Source organism: Dama dama, chromosome 5 (genome assembly GCF_033118175.1).
Source record: "Dama dama isolate Ldn47 chromosome 5, ASM3311817v1, whole genome shotgun sequence".
NCBI lineage: Eukaryota > Metazoa > Chordata > Mammalia > Artiodactyla > Cervidae > Dama > Dama dama.
Window position 1 is genome coordinate 63862949 of NC_083685.1, and position 19388 is coordinate 63882336.

The 19388-nt window shown below is 44.6% G+C and overlaps 1 protein-coding gene across 6 annotated transcripts in view; it reads right to left on the reverse strand.

Annotated features, from left to right (window-relative positions):
• GATB (glutamyl-tRNA amidotransferase subunit B) overlaps nt 1-19388 on the reverse strand; it is a 91794-nt gene that overhangs the window by 58571 nt on the left and 13835 nt on the right. The window contains exon 1 of one of the 6 annotated variants that reach the window (XM_061142502.1): nt 13020-13116. The exons of the other annotated variants lie outside the window; for them this stretch is intronic. The gene's annotated coding sequence lies outside the window, so the exon portion shown is untranslated. Of the gene's footprint in view, nt 1-13019; nt 13117-19388 lie in introns of those variants that run through there. 6 annotated transcript variants of the gene reach the window in all.

Sequence of the window (19388 nt, forward strand, 5' to 3'; positions counted from 1 at the left end):
TCTGCCCCTCTGGGACCAACCTGCTTCCTCTGGCTAGGCCTGGAGAGCACCCAGGGCTGTTTCGCTGGCTTCTTTCTGAGCGTGTGTTGCTAATAAACACCCCATGCCTGGTGCTGTGTGAGAGTAGAGAGCCGTGGGTGATCACAGACTCTCACCCGCCCCGTGTGTGCACGAGTACCTGGGCACTTGATAAACCATCATCAATTTCCAAAGGATAAGAATGCAGTAAAACACATAAACATTACAGCAATACTGAATATACTTTAATCTTTTTTTGATGATTTAGAAGGCTTGGAGCACTTCAGGGTCAGGATTATAAGCATCCATCATTGCCACACTACAGCTGCACAGAGGGGCTAGTAAACAGAGAGAGCCAGTTAAAAGAACGCCAAGAAAAAAGAATTTATTACAATCCTAGTCAAGCTGCTTGCGACAGATGGAGGTCCAGGTCAGCATGTTCTGAGGATAGGATGCAGAATTGGAAAATTCAACTGGGGCTGTCTTTATTTCAGACAGTGTCTTCAATGTCTATACAGACAGTACTAGGCTTGAGGGGTGCCAAGCACCATAGGACTCTGCCGCTGGCCCAACGAATGTGCACTGGGGATGTGAGCCTGCCGGCGCGGCCTCCACCCTCCACAAGCTCATCTTCCCCATGAGTGCGGTCCTGATAAAGGCTCAAACCTTACAGCATCCTGTGGCCTCAAGTCACTTGACGGCCCCCATGTCCACACATGAAAAAGGCCAGCCTCTGCCATGGTCTAGCGCTGGCCTCCATCTTCAATTCATCTCCTATGTCTCTCACACTCTCTCACACACACACACACACACACACACACGGCGAAGGCTAGGATCTGACATCGTCAAGCGCTCTGGCCTCCATCTTCAATTCCATCTCCTATCTCTCTCACACTCTCTCTCACTCACACACACACACACACACACACACACACACACACACACGCGCGAAGGTTAGGATCTGACATCATCCAGCGCTCTGGCCTCCATCTTCAATTCCACCTTCTATTGCTCACACACACACACACACACACACACACACACGCCCCGCCCCAGCTCCCCAGTCCAGTTCTCCTATACAAACAATGCTGACTGCTGACCTGCCCTATTCTTATTCACAACCTACAGAGATGTCACCAAGTCTGGGCGACTTTCCTTACTCTTCCCCCGTGTGCCTTGCTGACCTCCCCCAAGCTTCCGTTTGTGCCTGCATCACGGTGGGTCAGATGTGTTTACATGTATTGCCCCTGGACTAAGTTCCACGAGAATGGGCACTGCCTGCTCCCCCTTGGACCCGGAGCCTCACAGAGAATGAAGGCGGTGGTGCTCAGGGAACGTGCGCTGAGCTGCAGTGAAGAGGGAGGGGCGGGCACCCAGGGCAGGTCTCAGAGAGGCCGCGATGCCTCCGTCTCCTCTAAGCTGTTACTTCCACCCACTGGCCTTCAGACGTATTTCTGGAAGTGACGACCAACCACATGTGACAAGATCAAAGAGGAATGAAAAAACTCCAAAGATGGATGTGTCCTGAAGATGTAAGTTCCAGAATTTCTTTGCAATTCACATAAAGTGACTACAGAAGGGCTCAGGGGTACAGCAGCTTTCCTGTGGAAGGAAACCAGTGCTCCTTGGCACTCACAAAGCACAGCTCTCTCCACGGAGCCTGAGCACACCTCACTCTGGCTTCGGGAACCGTCGATGGCAAGTGCTGACTGCACGCTACTTATGTCAGGAGATGGGCTGTGCACGCCACACGCACATGCCATTCAATCCCCTCGGCAATCCTAGGGCAGGAACTATCGTGATCGTCATCTTACAGACAACGAAGGAAAGCATAGAGGTTAAGTAACTCGCCCCAGGTGACTAAGTAGCAGGACGTCAGACCCCAGAACCCAGACTCTCAACTACACTCTTCCCTTAAATCTTCAAACAATGAGGTGCATGAGTGTTAGCACTCAAGCCCACTAACACTGAGCCATAATTCTCTAGAGCATCTCAAACCAAACCCTTCCAGAGAGGTAGATACTGTTTCCAGCAATTTTCTTCCTGCCAGTTCCTATGTGCACAGCCTTGTTCTCAGATGTCTAACTCTAAAAAGGTGAGCACTATATTCCCTGAATTTTGTAAAACACTCTGCACACACGTGTCTTACATAGTGGCTTTGGCATGTGGTGGCTGCAGAGGGAGCAGACCTGGAGTTTTTCTCAAGCAGCAGGGGATGTGTCATCACTGGACTTTCAAAACCTTTAGAGACAAGTTCCATGAAACGATTTATCACATAAGTAAAGAGCTAATTCTTTAATTGGAAGTTAAGAGGCCTATGAGAGGTGGACGGAGGAGATGAGACAGTCAATATATGTCAAGTCCAGAAGAGAGAGACCGGGCATATCACAGCCAGGAAAAGGATACAGGCTGAGGAGACAGTGAATGGCTTTTAAAAGATCATCACTTGTTCGACTTGGTTGCAAAATAAGTAGTGCTGCAACCATAACTTGCATGCAATCTAAAATACATCCAGCGCAGAAGGCAGCATCACCAGCCCAGAGACATCATGAGACTTCCAAGGACAGGCTGTGACCCCAATGTGAGAAGCAGGCTTCCAGTTTTAAGACTTACTTAGCCTAACCAAACATTTCCTGACCTGTGAGTATAACGATCATTCTTTTAACCACAAATCCCAATATACCTAAAATAAACAATCAAGTAATTCACAGCCTACTTTTTAGTATGTCTTGATTATTTCCCTCCTCCTAAATCCTCTGATTTAATTCAGGCTTCCATTCAAACATGCTCCCCACCAAGCAAGACTTCTACACTAATCACCTGGCCAGGTTTCTCCACCTCCACACTTAGCTCTGGACTCTTGCCTCTGTACCAACTGATTCTTCTAAAGGATAAATCCATTCACGTAACTCCCCTGTTAAAACCCTTCTCCCGTCTCCCCACCACCGAAAGGATAAACCCAAGTGCTTGATGGAGTCTTCAAGGCGCTTCGAGGTTCGGCCCTGATCACCTTTCTGGCTTAGTCCTAACCCAAGAGAAGCCAGACACGTGACAAACTTTTGCACAAGCTGCTGCTTCTGCTGGGAACACCCTTCCTCCTCATCCACTGGAGCAAGATCCTGGTACCTGGCAAGACTCCCCTGTACGGGCATCCCTCCTTTTCAGGTCCCGCACCCTCTGGAAAAGCACTGGCTCCCCAGCCAGACTGAGCTCCCTGGGAGCAGTCAAGTCACTTTATCTTCTCTGCCCTATTATCTAAACGCCATGCCAGCTGATTAAACATTAACTAAGGTAGTGAATAATTTAGCATTCCTTTTATCAACATCCCAAACTCCATAAGCAAAACTGTTTTATAAAATATGTGTTAGGAAAAAAGTAACCACTCAGTATGTAAAACAGACAAGATGTAATGCAGAGACTTTATTACACAGATGACAGACGAGCTAGGATGTCAAAGAGGCAACTTAGAAGATTCTCAGCGGCAAGAAGACACTCATGCCCCAGGGATGGAGGGGCGGGGTGGCAGGGAGCAGTCTTACTGGCACCAGAAGGAGGGCACCAAAGGATGCTGAAAACCCAGTGGACCCATCCCCCAATGGCAGGAGCCACAGACATGACCCCTCCACCACAAGAGATGCTGCCAGAGGAAAAAGGGAAGGAGAAGCTCTCTGTTGCTGCTCTCCTCCCAGCTCCAGGTTTTCATCAAAGCCTCCCGCCTAACCAGTCAAAAGCCAGCTAGCAGGGGTGGCGTGAGGGCACACAGGAAGAACAGCCTGCGGGAGCAGTGTGCCCCCAACCCCATGACGCCCCAAAGAGCAGGGGAATGGTGAACTGAGGTGTTCAGGAACGCGGGCCATGACCACACAGCGAACCACGTCCATGTCTATATTCACTTCTGTGTCTTTTTCTCTTGATAAATATCTAATTGACCAAATGATGTCACTCTCAAGTCTGCCCAATCAACAACAAAAAACAATGAAAATCGTGTTGACTCCTTTCTCACATACTGGGAGCCAAAAATTATGAAATGTTACTAATGTATAAGGAGCATCTGTGATAACTCAACGTGGGTTGGACAGAACTCTAAGATGACATTAACCATTAGGAAAGGACTTGCTAAGCAGATTAATGGAACAAAAAAGACTGCATAACTTACTTAAGTCGATGGAAATATTCCCTAGGATTTTAGCACACTTATGTGAAATTCCACTAATCACAAATAAATCTACTCACTGAAGTCAGTCTTGGGGACCTGTGCCAGGAAATACCTGTGATACACGTCAAAGGAGTAAAACTACACAGTCTTCAAAAGAGCCTGCGGTTCACGCCATTTTCCTCTCCTTCCTCCTCAACCCTCAACTGGTCAACCCACGGTGCTGTGATATGCAGTCAGTTCAGTGGCTACCAGGACCTCCTTAAAAATATTGTAAAGTAATTAGCCTCCAACTAATAAAAATAAATGAAAAAATAAATAAATAAATAAAGGAGGAAGTTGAAATCAATCAACACACACACACAAAAAAATTGAGGCAACGTGACAAAAGCAGCGTCACTCACTGAAAATTCAGCTGGCGACTCCTCTGTCGCATTCAAAGACTCTGAGGTGATGTTTTACGAAAAGCCCAAGTGGCAATTATTCTATGAAATTAATGTTACATGTGACAAACCTGATGGATGATTAAGATATAGCACAGTAAATGCTTTAATTTATAGAGAGAAAGTAATTAAGATTTATTAAGTAAAAATAAGGCACTAAAACAGGTCTTTATTTTACTGCTAACCATAAATTTGTCTCAAAGCACGAACTCTCTCTGATTCACATTCACAGCGAAAGTTCCCACACAGATAAATTTTCATTATGGTGGAGAAAGCTGCTCCCCACTGCCTCACCCCCACATTCCTTCGCACCACTGAGCTCTTCTGTCATCACCCAAAACAAACACAAACACTTCAACGTCTGACGACTAAGCGTGCTGAAACTGCTCAGGCATTTTTTTTAAAAGTGGACTTTTCCCACCAAAAGACACCAGCTTTGGGAAGTCCTTTGTAGTCTAGTGGTCAGGACTCATCGCTCTCAGTGCCAAGGGCCTGGGCTCAGCGTCTGGTTGGGAAACGAAAACCCCACAAGCCACACAGGATGGCCAAAAATAAAAGGAAAAGTTACTAGCTTTATGCAGATATTAAATACTTATCTAAATATACTCACATAAATGTATATGTTCTTTACACCTAATGGGTGTTGTCTCAGGAAAAGGAGAGAGAATGCTATAATTTCTCTTTTATTTAAATCCCTCTTTCACAAAAGGGGGAAAAAAATCAAACATCCTTTACAGGAAACAATTCTTGTTCAAAGAGGAGGGGTGTGGTCTGACAGGTCGGCCCCTCAGCTCCAAGGCACCTCTCTATTCTCTTGCCCTCCTGAAGCAGTTCCCAGGGCAAGGATACCTCCTGGGTCCAGAGTGCCAGAGGGCCCACTCTCCTCACCTGGGGCCCCATTCTCCGCCAGCTTCCGCCCCCTGACACGGTCAGGTGGCCTCGGGCTGGCGCCCACTCTTACCACCAGTGAGTGGGCTGGGGAGGGAGGGCAGCCTCGACCAGCCCGGCCTCTGACACTCACCTCTGCGCTGGCAGGAAAAAGCAAAACTCCAGGGCTGCCTCCAGCCTGGGGTAAAAAGACCTCTCATGGGACACAGCCTGGGGTCCTCGGGCCTCACTCTGGGGTGAAGACTTGAAGACGTGGTTAGAGAGGAAGGTTTGAGAAGGCCCGGCAGCCAGGGAAAAACAAGGCTGGGCCTGCGAGTTAAGCGGGCTCCATCCCTGGCTCCCGCAGCGCTCACAACAGTTACCAGTTTGGCAACTAACCTCCTCTTGAGAAGGCATTTACTGATTGACAGGCGGGGCAAAACTGAGTGAGAAAGACCTTCGCCGAAATCTTCGCTACTCAGCCGAGATCTACTCAGCAGCTGTGTCACCCTGCACCAATCATCTAACCTCTCTCGGCTTCAGCTTCCTCATCTGTGAGGGGAAAAAGCAGTATTTTGCAGGACTGCTTGGGGAATTAAATAAAATTACTCGACATATGGGAGACATTTTAGTAAATCCTACTTTCAGAATGGAAGCGTTATTAAATGCAAAATGCCCAAATCAACTAAATCTTTCATATTCAAGCTTTTCTAAGAGACAATGGAATCTAATAAGGAAAGGTCTAAACAGTTCCACAGACCCATTAGTCTAGATTTACAATCCAAAGTAAGGTACAACAGATGCTGAAATTATGTATTATGTCAAGGTAATATTTCCCCCTTAAATGATAACCAACACCTTTTGTGATAATTAGTGTGTTATCTGCAGAGGAATAGAGACCATATTTCTTAACGTCTCAGGAAGCTTATATGACTTCATTTTCTCTGTTTCATTGTGAGGCAAAATTTCCTTGGATAAATCGTATGCTTGCCTGTGGCTGGCAAAAGCTCCCACTCTTAAGTGAAAGAAACTACCTTCTGACAAGCTGAAGAGTTACACACCAGATAACTGAGTCCATTTTTACTGCCGCCTCATTGCTGCCCACCGCATATCTGTGACTTCCTGTGTTCTAAGGCAGCAGCTACTTCTGAAATTTAAGGACAGTCTGTGGAGAAGAGATGCATGCAGGCATGAAGCAGACACGGCAGTCACGTTTTTAAAAAATCACTGTCCTTCAGCAACATGCATGGATCTAGAGATTTATCCTGTAAGTCAGAAAGAGGACACATCCCACATGATCTCACTCTCAAGTGGAATCTAAAATATGACAGTGAACTTAGCTACAAAACAGGAACACGGAGAACAGACCTGCGGTTGCCGAAGAAAGGACTGGGAGTCTGGGATCAGCAGATGCAGACTCCTGTGTATAAAGGTATAAACAACAAGGCCCTGCTGTATGGCACAGGGAACTGCACCAGTACCCTGTGATAAACCATAGTGGAAAAGACTCTGAAAACAGAACTATATATGTAACCATGTGTGTGTGCATGTACATGTATGACTGAGTCACACTGCTGCCCGGCAGACATGAACACAGCATTGTAAACCAACTCTGCTTTAAACAAAAGGAGTTTAGAGGGGAAAAAACAACTGTCCTTGAATAAAACTTCGGGATCTGGCAAGGATCTTTACTGGAGAAAGATGTTCCCCTAACGTTAACTCTGAATATTATCTTTCTCTTGTTTATAGCTTTTAAGAAAAGTATATTAATATTGCTAAAGCTCCAATGGTCATCTGAGTTAAATTGACCCATTCCAGTCCATTTTAGTTCGCTGATTCCTAGAATTTCAACATTTACTCTTGCCATTTCCTCTTTGACCACTTCCAATTTGCCTTGATTCATGGACCTAACATTCCAGGTTCCTATGCAATATTGCTCTTTATAGCATTGGACCTTGCTTCTATCACCAGTTCCATTCAGAAAACTAAGATCATGGCATCTGGTCCCATTACCTCATGGGAAATGGATGGGAAGACAGTGGAAACAGTGTCAGGCTTTATTTTTTGGGGCTCCAAAATCACTGCAAATGGTGACTGCAGCCATGAAATTAAAAGACGCTTACTCCTTGGAAGGAAAGTTATGACCAACCTAGATAGCGTATTCAAAAGTAGAGACATTACTTTGCCAACAAAGGTCCATCTGGTCAAGGCTATGGTTTTTCTAGTGGTCATGTATGGATGTGAGAGTTGGACTATGAAGAAAGCTAAGCGCTGAAAAATTGATGCTTTTCAACTGTGGTGTTGGAGAAGACTCATGAGAGTTCCTTGGACTACAAGGAGATGCAACCAGTCCATCCTGAAGGAGATAAATCCTGGGTGTTCGTTGGAAGGACTGATGCTGAAGCTGAAACTCCAATATTTTGGCCACCTCATGCGAGGAGTTGACTCATTGGAAAAGACCCTGATGCTTGGAGGGATTGGGGGCAGGAGGAGAAGGGGACGACAGAGAATGAGATGGCTGGCATCACCTACTCGATGGGCATGAGTTTGAGTAAACTCCAGGAGTTTGTGATGGACAGGGAGGCCTGGCGTGCTGCGATTCATGCGGTCGCAAAGAGTCGGACCCAACTGAGCGACTGAACTGAACTGAAAGCTCCCAATACTTTGGCTACCTGATACAAAGAACCAATTCATTGGAAAAGACCCTGATGCTGGCAAAGATTGAGGGCAGGAGAAGGGGACAACAGAGGATGAGATGGCTGCATGGCATCACTGATTCAATGGATATGAGTTTGAGCAAACTCCAGGAGATAGTGAAGGTCAGGAAAGCCTGGTGTGCTGTAGTACATGGGATTGCAAACAGTCAGACAAGACTCGGTGACTAAACAGCAACAACAGATATTAATGTTAAAAGGCTAAAGTGTATAAATCCATTCATTTTAGATCCCTGTCCCCATACTGAAACTCCGTCTTTTCTAACCTATTCTAAAATTTACTCCCAAGACAAGAGAGATTACATGGAATGACAAACTTTTTCATATTACTGAAACCTTAAAAGTAATCAGTGATAGTGATAAGAAACATTAATTTCATGAGTGAACAGCTCCTATGACCCCAAAAGAGATCTACTTATTTCTTTATGTAAAAGATTAGTTTTTACTTGAAAGCTCTGACTTGCTGAGAAACAAAGCAACTGGCCTGAACCAACAAAACTCTAGGAAATGCTAGCTAGGCATTCATTATTGGTATGGACAGGGAATTTGGTGGAACAAGGCCTGTGAATATCAAAAGCAATTCCTAGGCACGTCATTCTATTTACAGTGCATGCATGCTAAGTCACCTCAGCCGTGTCCAACTGTGCAAATTTACAGGCGTTAGCCTGCCAGGCTCCTCTGTCTATGGAATTCTCCAGGCAGTAACACTGGAGTGGGTTGCCATGCCCTCCTCCAGGGGATCTTCCCGCCCCAGGACTGAACCCGTGTCTCACATCTGCCTTGGCAGGTGGATTCTTCACCACTAGCACCTCCTGTAGCTCTATATATTAGTCCCAGGAATGCCCTGAGGAGTAAGCCTTTGGAAGAATCTATCAGGACAAAGATTTTTAGGGAAAAAAAAAATCCTGAATTTTATGCATCCTAGAAGTATACAGCATCTTGTTATAGGCTTCCTGGCAAACTATGAAATCATGGAGGCAAAAAGGAAAAAAAAAGCCAAACCTTTACCGGCAAACCCCCTACTCCATTAGCTATGTTTGCTGTAAGGGCAGATAATAAAAGAACTAGCCAGGATCTAAAAGTATGTCAAGGTTGTGAAAGGGGAAAAAAGGGAATGAGAGAGTGGAGAGAGAGAGAAAAGGAAAGGAAAGGAAAAAGAAACAAAAAAATGAGACTACAGAGTCACGCCAACTAAATGCAGGAATCTCTGACTGGATCATGAGCCGGGGAGGAGTAAATAAAGGATGATACTAAGTTGACTGTGAACTGTGTCCTGGATAACCGGGTTGTAACCAGGCTGGCTTTCCTGAGTGTGACAATTATACAGCCATCAATAACAGAATGTTTTTGCTCCTGGGAGAAAGACACGGAAATATTTGTGAATGAAGGGTCATGATGTCTGCAACTCACCCTCCAATGTCTAATTCAAAAGGAAAAAACCTAGATGTCGGAGGGATGTTCAGTGTATTCTTCTGTATGTTTGAATTATTTCAAAATAAAAGGTCTGGGGGATGAAGAAAAGAGTAGACAATTCTCCTACCTAAGAGGGTGGGGAAATGTTACAAGCCTTAAGTGGGGAAGACAGCCTAGAGGAGGCAGGAGCTGTTTACACTGATGCTAACCGATGAACCACACACATATGTCAGAAGCCCCCATTCAAAGCTGCTGAAAATCAGTCGTAGAAAAGAAAATATTCTGTAATCTGTCTAAACTTTGCCATGCCATAGTTCAGTGATATGATACTAGGTGACACGAAGCTCCTTGTATAGATAATGAAGCATGGTGTTAACACTCATAGGACTGTTAAGTATTTCATTTTACAGGTGAAAAATCTGTTAAAAGGGAGTTCTGTTCCATCTGTATGTAAGTATATAAGTCCTGCATATAGACGACTTTTATATAAACAGGAATATGAAGGAAAGATATGTGTGCTCTTCTACTTGATAGGAAGATAATTTTCCCTAACTGTATCTTTTCTAGTTGAAAATACTTTTAGCTTCCCCCAAACTTGAACAGGTATCCAATTTTCTGTTAATGTTTCTATCCTGTTGTCTCACTATGTAAACACACATGTAACTTCTCAATTTGTGCTTCTCCGAAAAAAAAATCTATGATGGAAAACTTTGTATTGCCATTCACGTGCGCTGTGCCATTTTAAGTGCCGAACCCTACTGGCCACTATAAAATGGAAGTACTGTCTGTATTAATATTCTAATGCTGCAAAGTTAAGAATATGAGTATCATAATAATATCAAGTAACATTTACATGCCACTTGCAAGTTATGAGGTGCTTTCATATACAGTAGCTTCTCTGCATAGAAGTAAAAATGGAAGAGAGCAAGAAAATACGTAAATAAGAGGGCTAGCTAGCCGTGATAAGTTAAAACAGGTTATGAGTGATGACAGGCATCTTAAATGTTTACAACCAGCTATAAAGGAAAAATTCCCTGTTGTGTTTCGTCGGAAATGAACAATTAGCAAATTCTGCAGAAGGGAATGCAGTCTGGTGCTTTATGCTAAGAATGGGAGCCAGGCAATTCTCGCTTCTATTTTTAACTGGGCTCCTGACCTCCTGGTATCCTTGGGTAAGTCCAAAAGGCCCTCAATTTCTACTGTTATCAATTGGGGTTGGAGCCTCTGACCTCGCTCACTGGGGTGGCCTATGAGTCGGCAAACACCACTGAAAATTCGAGACACAATTGACGATCACGTATTACTGTCTGTCTGCACTGCCTAAGAAAACTGCAGTATGACAAAGACTCTTGATTGATCATGCTCCCTGTTTCTCTACTTGTGAAAACAGATCCACGCATCAATATTTGGAAGAGAGTACTTCTAAGCCTCCTGGGAACACTAACATTTTCCTGATTCCTACTTTTTCTCCCTGCCCCAGCTCCAGGCCTTATTATAAGGACTCAGCGAGCAGCAGAAGGTTGGGAAACAGGAAGGCTCACTAGCAAGAACCCTCTGCCATGAGTAAGAGACCCTCTTCAGAGGAGCCCCGCCTGACCACACTGACAACGCCAGCATCGTCAAGCCTACACTTGGCATACTGGGATGCCAATGGCAGACGACTTCCTAACTTGGTCAAGGTCTTCCAAAGAGCAAAGCAAAAAAATTCCCCAGGATGCTGCAGTGCAGAGAGTCACCAACTCCTCCTCCCAAACTAAACACGAAGCTGAAGATACATTGAAAAGTGATTACAATTTATTCAAACAACAGGTGTATATTCCTGTAGTGTGGAGAAGGAATTCCAAAGGAAACCACCCCACAAAAAAGAGTATCTCACGTCTCCTCCCAGAAACTGGCTCGGGCTTTGGAGGGCAGAACTGAGCATCCTCCGTCTCCTGCCCCCGTGTTTCCTGGTGGATTCTGCTCTCTAATCCATACTCCTTTGTCCTCAAAAGAGGAGTGACTTTTGTAATGAGCCACTCTGGGAAAAGGAACTGAGCATACATGGCCGGCTCCTTGTGGCCCAGCATTTCTATTACAGGCTCTCGTGTAAATCGCCAGAACACAGCCTGCGTGAGCTCTTTCTGATCCGCATGCCCACCAAGATGGTCTATTTTGGTCTGCTCTGGCCATGTGATAAGCTTTCTGTGAGCGAAAGGGCTATGGTTTGGGGGATGAAAAAAGTACTAGAAGCCATTTGGATGTATCATGTTACATTCTTCAATCAAGCTATTATTGGTAATGACGCTAGTAGGTTCATCTCCATTTGTCTGAACACTATGCTGATTTCTCAACTGGTTCTGACTCAAGATGGGAAGACAGTATTATTTTTACTAACACCCTAAAACCACACAACATCTTCCTGGAAACACTTTTCTAGTACTCATGAAGCCAACCCAGAAACGCCCCCCTCTCCCAAAAGCATCACCACTGACTCCAAGAAGCAGAAGGATCCAGAGGCAGCTGGCTGCCGTGGCTGGGGATGTGTTCCCTGGGAGGGCAGAGCTTTTATAGGTCTGCTGCAATTTTTTAAAGCTCTGGACCTGTCCGGGGAAGAAAAATGAATGGTACCCAGTTGCATGATTTCAGGCTGCATTTTTATTACCGGCTTCTAGAATAAATCACCAGAACAAAGCCTATATGAACCGCCTGAATGGCAGGGACAAAAACTGTCACAGACAGAGTTAGGTAATTTTTCTAAACTACTGTATATTTATTTCAAGAAAAGACCTCTGAGCGTGCATACTCCTGGGCACCTTCGGTAATGTGTTCATGGTTTATTTTTCACACATTCTCACCTTGTTTTCTCGTGTTACAGACTTGTGGGTGGAGTAGTGCACCAAATTCATTTTAAACAGTTAAGAGTTATAAACAGAGCAAGCTCCTCTAACAAGGGCTAGCTGCTGTTGTACCCAATGGCTCATCCAAGGGCATATTTTGAAGGGAAAATAACCTGCAAGACGGGATGTGGAAACCGGGAAATAGGCGAGAAGCCCTTCTGAAGCTCAACACTGAAGGTTTCTTGCTCCAGGATGAATCTCTGGGGAGACGAGATGCTGCCTGGAGATGGTCCCCTCCCAGAAAGGAACATGAGGCTCTATCAGAAGCAGTCACTTGGGAAGAAGGCCAGACCAAGTCCCGTGGGCTCCCAGAGACGGGGGCGGAGAGGAAAACAAACCCTCAGCTTCCTCGTGGGCCGCCTTTACATGCTGAGCTGGTTTCTGCCGAACATCAGCAGGAGGATATATAAACACCCCTCCCTCCTGAGCCTCCTCTCTAACCCACCCTCGAGGCTGCCGCGGCACCAGGCTGAGCCCCCCGTGCTACGCGCTGCTTCCCCCAGCTGGCTGTGTAACACACGGAAGGGCGTACACGTCAAACCTCTCTCCTTCGTTCCACTCTCTCCTTCCCCCGGTGTGTCCACAAGTCCGTGCTCCACACCTGCGTCTCCATTCCTGCCCTGCACACGGGCGCATCAGCACCACTGTCTAGATTTCATACACACACGCACACATGCATTATCTTTTTCTCTTCCTGACTCACTTCCTGTAACAGGCTCTATGCCCACCCACACCAGCTCAATGGACTCAAACCCGCTCCTTTTTGTGGCTGAGTAACACCCCATTGTGTGTGTACCACGACTTCCCTATCCATTTATCTGCTGGTGGACATCTGGGTTGCTTCCACGTCCTGACTACTATAAACAGTGCTGTGGTGGGAGTGTAAACTGATACAGCCACTATGGAGAAGAGCGTGAAGATGCCTTTAAAAACTAGGAATAAAACTACCACATGACCCAGCAATCCCCCTACTGGGCACATACCCTGAGGAAACCATTATTCAAAAAGACAGATGTACCCTGCTGTTCCTCTTAATTGTACTGTCTTGCTTTTTTGTTGTTCCTTGAGAGGAATGAGATGCATCATCACTTCCACACACAAAAAACAATTCATTAAGAATGAACTGCTTTTGCAAAGTGGGAACTTTTAAAGGAAATGGGTGAGAGGGTACATCCTTGCACAACTAGGGGGAATTTGGAAACAGCTCAATTACTTGATCTGTGTCTGTGATAGCAGGGCAGAGAAGATGACAGGAAGGTATACACGTCTCTGCCTCTGCGATGAGAAGGGAGGGACAGCTTGGAGGCAGGAGGAAAGAGAGAGAGACGGAAAGATGTCTTTCCTGCCCCATTCGAAGTCTTGAATCGCCCACCTTCATACCCTGGGCTGTGGTCCCAGCTACACGGTCACGCCCACTTTTCCCTCCTGAAATGTTTCCGTCTTAGTAAAGTCTCAGCCCAGACTTAGGTTAAAATGAAGCATAAAAGTCTGCTCTAAGAATTGATTGCCACAACCTGCTCTCAGGCAAACCTGGCGTTCAAATTTATTAACTGTGTGGTCTAGGAACCCCAAGCTAAGAGATAAACATGAAAAAAAGGCTTAGACCTGGGGTATCTGGCAGAAGCCAAAGTACAAGTTCTTTGGAGAGTTGCTCTCAACCCAGCCAGAAGATTCCCTCTAATAAAGTCCTGTCAAACCTGACTCCGTAATCCAAAATTAAAAAGTACACAAGAACATCATCTACCATTAGCCAGAATCAGGAGACGTAAAAAGCAGAACAAGAAATCCCAAGAACCTCATTTAATAGAATTTCTGAACACAGAAAAGTAAATCTACTTTAAATAAGTAGATTTAAAATTACTAAGAAATAAAGAACTGAATACATGATAAAAGAACAAGGTATTTTCAAAAAGATATGAGAGATTTAAGAGAATAGAATTTCTATAAATGAAAGATACTCTCATTGAAATTAAAAAAAAAACTCAATGGATATATTCAAGAACAGAGCATACATAACAGAAATAATTAGTGAACTGGAAGAAAATGTAGAGAAAATTTCCTAGAATGAAGCACAGATAAAAGATCCTAAAAGAATATTTCATTATGGCCACTACCTGCCTAGTGAGAAGTACAGCTGGGAGCTGCCCAGTCAGAGCTGGGAGCTGCCCAGTCAGAGCTGCTCTCTTAGTGGGAGGTCGAGAAAAATCCAGTGCCTAGGGCACTGAATTGGTAGCTTGTCAGGTTAGATCTCCTTTCACCCAATTCTTCTTCTGAAGCAGCACTCTTTTCCTCTTCTCTCTCTCCGCAGATTTAGATCTCTCACCTAGTGGACACTGTAATAAACAGCACATACAATCAGCTTCCCTGGTAGCTCAGCCGGTGAAGAATCCGCCTGCAATGCAGGAGACCTCGGTTCGATTCCTGGGTCAGGAAGATCCCCTGGAGAAGGGATAGGCCACCCACTCCAGTATTCCTGGGCTTCCTTTGTGGCTCAGCTGGTAAAGAATCTGCATGCAATGGGGGAGACATGGGTTCAATCCCTGGGTTGGGAAGACCCCCTGGAGGAGGGAAAGGCTCCCCACTGCAGTATTCTGGCCTGGAGAGTTCTGTGGACTGTACAGTCCATGCGGTCGCAGAGTCAGACACGACTGAGCGACTTTCAGTTTCACAATCAGCGCCATTGCTGAGCAGTCAACGCCTGTGTGTGTAGAGCATGTGGACAGATATCTATTAACATTATCATACACACACCTCTTAATGGTATGTGTATTCTGAAATATACACATGCCTACAAAATAATAGCACCTACATAAATCAGAATTCCAGAAATTATGGTAGAACAGAGATTGAAGGCTGAACATTAAACAGGCCAGAAACATGAGTTCAAACCTGACTGACACAAGAAGTAACCAAATAACTGCTGGGCAGTTCTCTCATCTAAGTTAAAAGGACTGAATGGAATATTTCTGGGATCTTTTCCTATTCTAATTCTCATACTGCTTAGAACACTGAGAAGCTAACTAGTTTCATATTATTCATGCAGCTTATTTTGTAGGACAGGTCTCTACTCAGAGCCTATTCTTATTTACATTAAGAAATGCAATCATCTAGCTTTCTGGGCTGGAGCAGATCAGAATAACTGAGAAGTGAAACATGGGCAAGAAGGGGTTCCTAGAATCAAATATATTGACAGCAGCTTAACAAAGGAGGTGAGAGGTAGATGACTGCAATAACAAGGAAAAAGACTGTAATATGAAGCCTAAAAAGAATGGCTATCTTTAGCTGTTTCCTGTAGGATCAGATAATTTTATACACCTCAGTAGACCTTGAAGGCACCATTATATTACAACAATATATTGCTGATAACCTTGAGCAATTAAGAAAAGGCTAGCTTATGTTCAGTACACTCTATTTAAAAGCAGAAAAGTAGAAAATGCATTTTAGAAAGATTTCCATAAAGAAGTTAAAACATATCAAAAGGGTTTTAGATATCTGGAAAATTCTTTCCTATGGACTCATGCATGTATTCCTAAGTATCTGCAATTATACAGAGAAATATTTATTATACACATGTTCTGTGCAAGGTACAGTCAGGTGGCCTGAAAAAGATCCATGAACTGCTTTTTAGAACCTTAAATCAAACATAGAAATCCTCATAAACAACATCCATAAAGGATGTTCAGTCAGCTGTGAAATATATACTGTCAGAACACAGAAGCACTAGTGTTCACAGTTAGATTTCCCGTGGGGAACTCTGCGTGCGAGAAGGGCAGGGGTGAGGGAAGGGAGAAAGGCTGTGAAGAGGGAAGCTTTCAAGAACCCACCGAGGGGGATCTTCTGCGAGGGTTGAGAATCCACCTTGCAATGCAGAGGATACGATTCAATCCCCGGGCAGGGAACTAAAATTCCACATGCCACAGAGCAACTAGGCCCACGTGTCGCAACTACTGAGCCTGTGTGCCACAAGAAAAGGTCCTGCATGATGCAACAGAGACCCTGCCTGCTGCAACCAAGATCTGATGCAGCCAAAAACAAAAGTAATAATAAATAAATAAAATTAAAAACAAAAACGAAAACACCAAATGCTGGCAAAATATCAAAACAGGAAAGGAGTTAGACGCTTCCCTGTGGGAGGACAGGCCATGCTGCCCACTGGACGTGAAAGTCCATCCTTGTCATGGGTCATCCGAGTCCACGGGGGACATCCAGTTAATGAGACAGAGGGCAAGGCAGGACCATCAGAGGGTTCAGGAGCTGAAAGGGAGCCTCTCCACACCTGCAAGCATGAGCTCACAGACACACCTCTTTTGCAGAGGGCCAAAGAGGTCACGGGGCAAAACACTGCACCCCGGAACACTCCCCTGCACAGAGGAAAGAGGGAAAAGTGTAACAGTGGCTCAGAGTGGCAAGACTAGGTCTGAGAACACAATGCAATTATCAATTCTACAGATTACATTAAAGCAAATCATTGAAATGGAAAAACATTTTAATAGAAAACTGTCACATCTGGTCTTCTTAGTCAAATAACCAACCATCACTTAAGTGTGAATGGACAGAGAGGCAAATATAGATCTGATTATAAATGTATGCATTTAAACACTTTCTTCCGAATGCTGTTTTCTTGAATTTCTATTCCATTTAGAAGCTTTGAATTAAAAAATGTTTATAATTACATTTTGAATTAAGAGTCAGAAAAGTGCTTAAGCCTAATGCTCACTAGAACTAGTTAAGTATTTCTAAATCTATTAGGTCCTTTAAAACAAAAGTTATTACCAATATCTGCTATGTTCAGAGAGCTAGGATATTGCAGATTTACCCAGATAATACATCTGCCATAAGAAATTTAAAAAAATAATCTCAAAGACTTCACAAAGGAATTCATATTATCATCTCTTAAAGGGGCAGGATCCCTCTCAGAGTGATCTGCATACACGTTCAAGACAGAATCGCCAGCATAAGGCGTGACAACTGCATTGTCTGTTAGTCCCCAGAAGGCAGGCATCATATCAGATCGTCTTCCTTCTTCATTCCCCTTCTGCGTGCTAACAGTAACATTTTTGTGAATAAAAGAAAGTTTTATAAAATGGGGTAAACAATATCTCAGTTCCAGTTTTCACGCCATAGCTGCCAGGGCTAATCTCAAGCATCTTTGTGACATGGAAAACCCCCAGTGTTTTTTTCAGACAGCAAAATCCTGATCCTGGGAAAAGCAGAGCCTGTTCTTGCAGGCTTCCATAGCCCTTTCCCCAGTTCTAGAAGCAAGAGACAGTTAAGAGTTACTAGGAGGTTCCATGTTATGTATACCTAAGCACTTTCAAACAAGTAAACCAAGATCAGAGTTACGAGTTAGAATTTTTTTTTTTTAATGAAACTGACCAGCACTATTTATCGATGTGTCAGATGTCCTGGCCTCTCATCAATGGAATGCGGCTCAGCCTGATAAGCAGGTACCTCCTGGCCACACACAGACCAGTCACCCAGCAGCTGGCACTAGCAAAGCAACAACATTCTTTGCTTTGCCTTCTCCTGCTTGGGGATCGACACCAGGGCGGGGCAAGCACTTCAAATGACAAAGTGAGCATGGGAGCGTGCGCGCACGTGTATGTGTGTGTGCGCTTGTGGTCTGCACAGGCATATATTTCAAGCACACTTGATGCTTTGCTGAAATCTCACCATTACTGGAAACATTAGCAAATTATGAAAGAAACAGAGCTGTAAATCTCTACACATTTGATCAAACAAATATACTTCTTTTTCTGTTTTTCTTCCCATTTCAAATCTCACATACAAAATATTACAAGTTGGAATGACACCGATAAATAGGAAATAACTGACTCGAAGAAATAACCTAAGATTCTGTCTATAATTCTACACACAAATAAGTGATTTAATAAATTAAGGAAAATTCTGTACCACAGTAAGGGGTTTTACTAGGTCAAGGTAATGAATGAAGCTGAATGCTAGCTAATAAAAACAAAGAATGCTGTTCTTAGCTTAGCTGTAATCCTGCCTACCAGCAGGAAAATAGGCCGAGTGACCTTTCCAGTCTGAAGATTTATGATGGGATTCCACATAATTCTAAAACTAAAGGTAAAATGAGAAGATAAAAATGCCTGGAGTCCTAAGAAACATTCTGAAGAAGGGTCACTAATCAGGATGGCAGGCGGGGAGGGGGGAGGCTGTAACTACGGTAAAGAGAGCAGCCTAAGTTAGGCAAAGCCAGCGGGACAGACACGCTGGGTGGGGCGGGGAGTGGAGACGGGGAAGAGAAGAAGTATGTCTGTACACACAGACACGTACACAGAGAACTGTGTAAATACACACAGCCAAGCTCAAAAGCAAGGACGGAAATCCCCGGGGGCCCCCATTACTCAGGGGTAGCTGCCCAAGGCAGAAGCGCAAACGGTTATGAACTTGGAAGCCAGATTACGGTGTTCCAATCTGACTTCTCCAGTCAGTCAGTTCAGTCACTCAGTTGTATCCGACTCTTTGTGACCCCGTGGACTGCAGCATGCCAGGCCTCCCTGTCCATCACCAACTCCAGGAATTTACTCCAACTCATGTCCATTGAGTTGGTGACGTCATCCAACCATCTCATCCTCTGTCATCCCCTTCTCCTCCTGCCCTCAATATTTCCCAGCATCAGGGTGTTTTCCAATCAGTCAGCTCTTTGCATCAGGTGGCCAAAGTATTGGAGTTTCAGCTTCAGCATCAGTCCTTCCAATGAACACCCAGGACTGATCTCCTTTAGGATGGACTGGTTGGATCTCCTTGCAGTCCAAGGGACTCTCAAGAGTCTTCTCCGACACCACAGTTCAAAAGCATCAATTCTTCGGTGCTCAGCTTTCTTTACAGTCCAACTCTCACATCCATACATGACTACTGGAAAAACCGTAGCTTT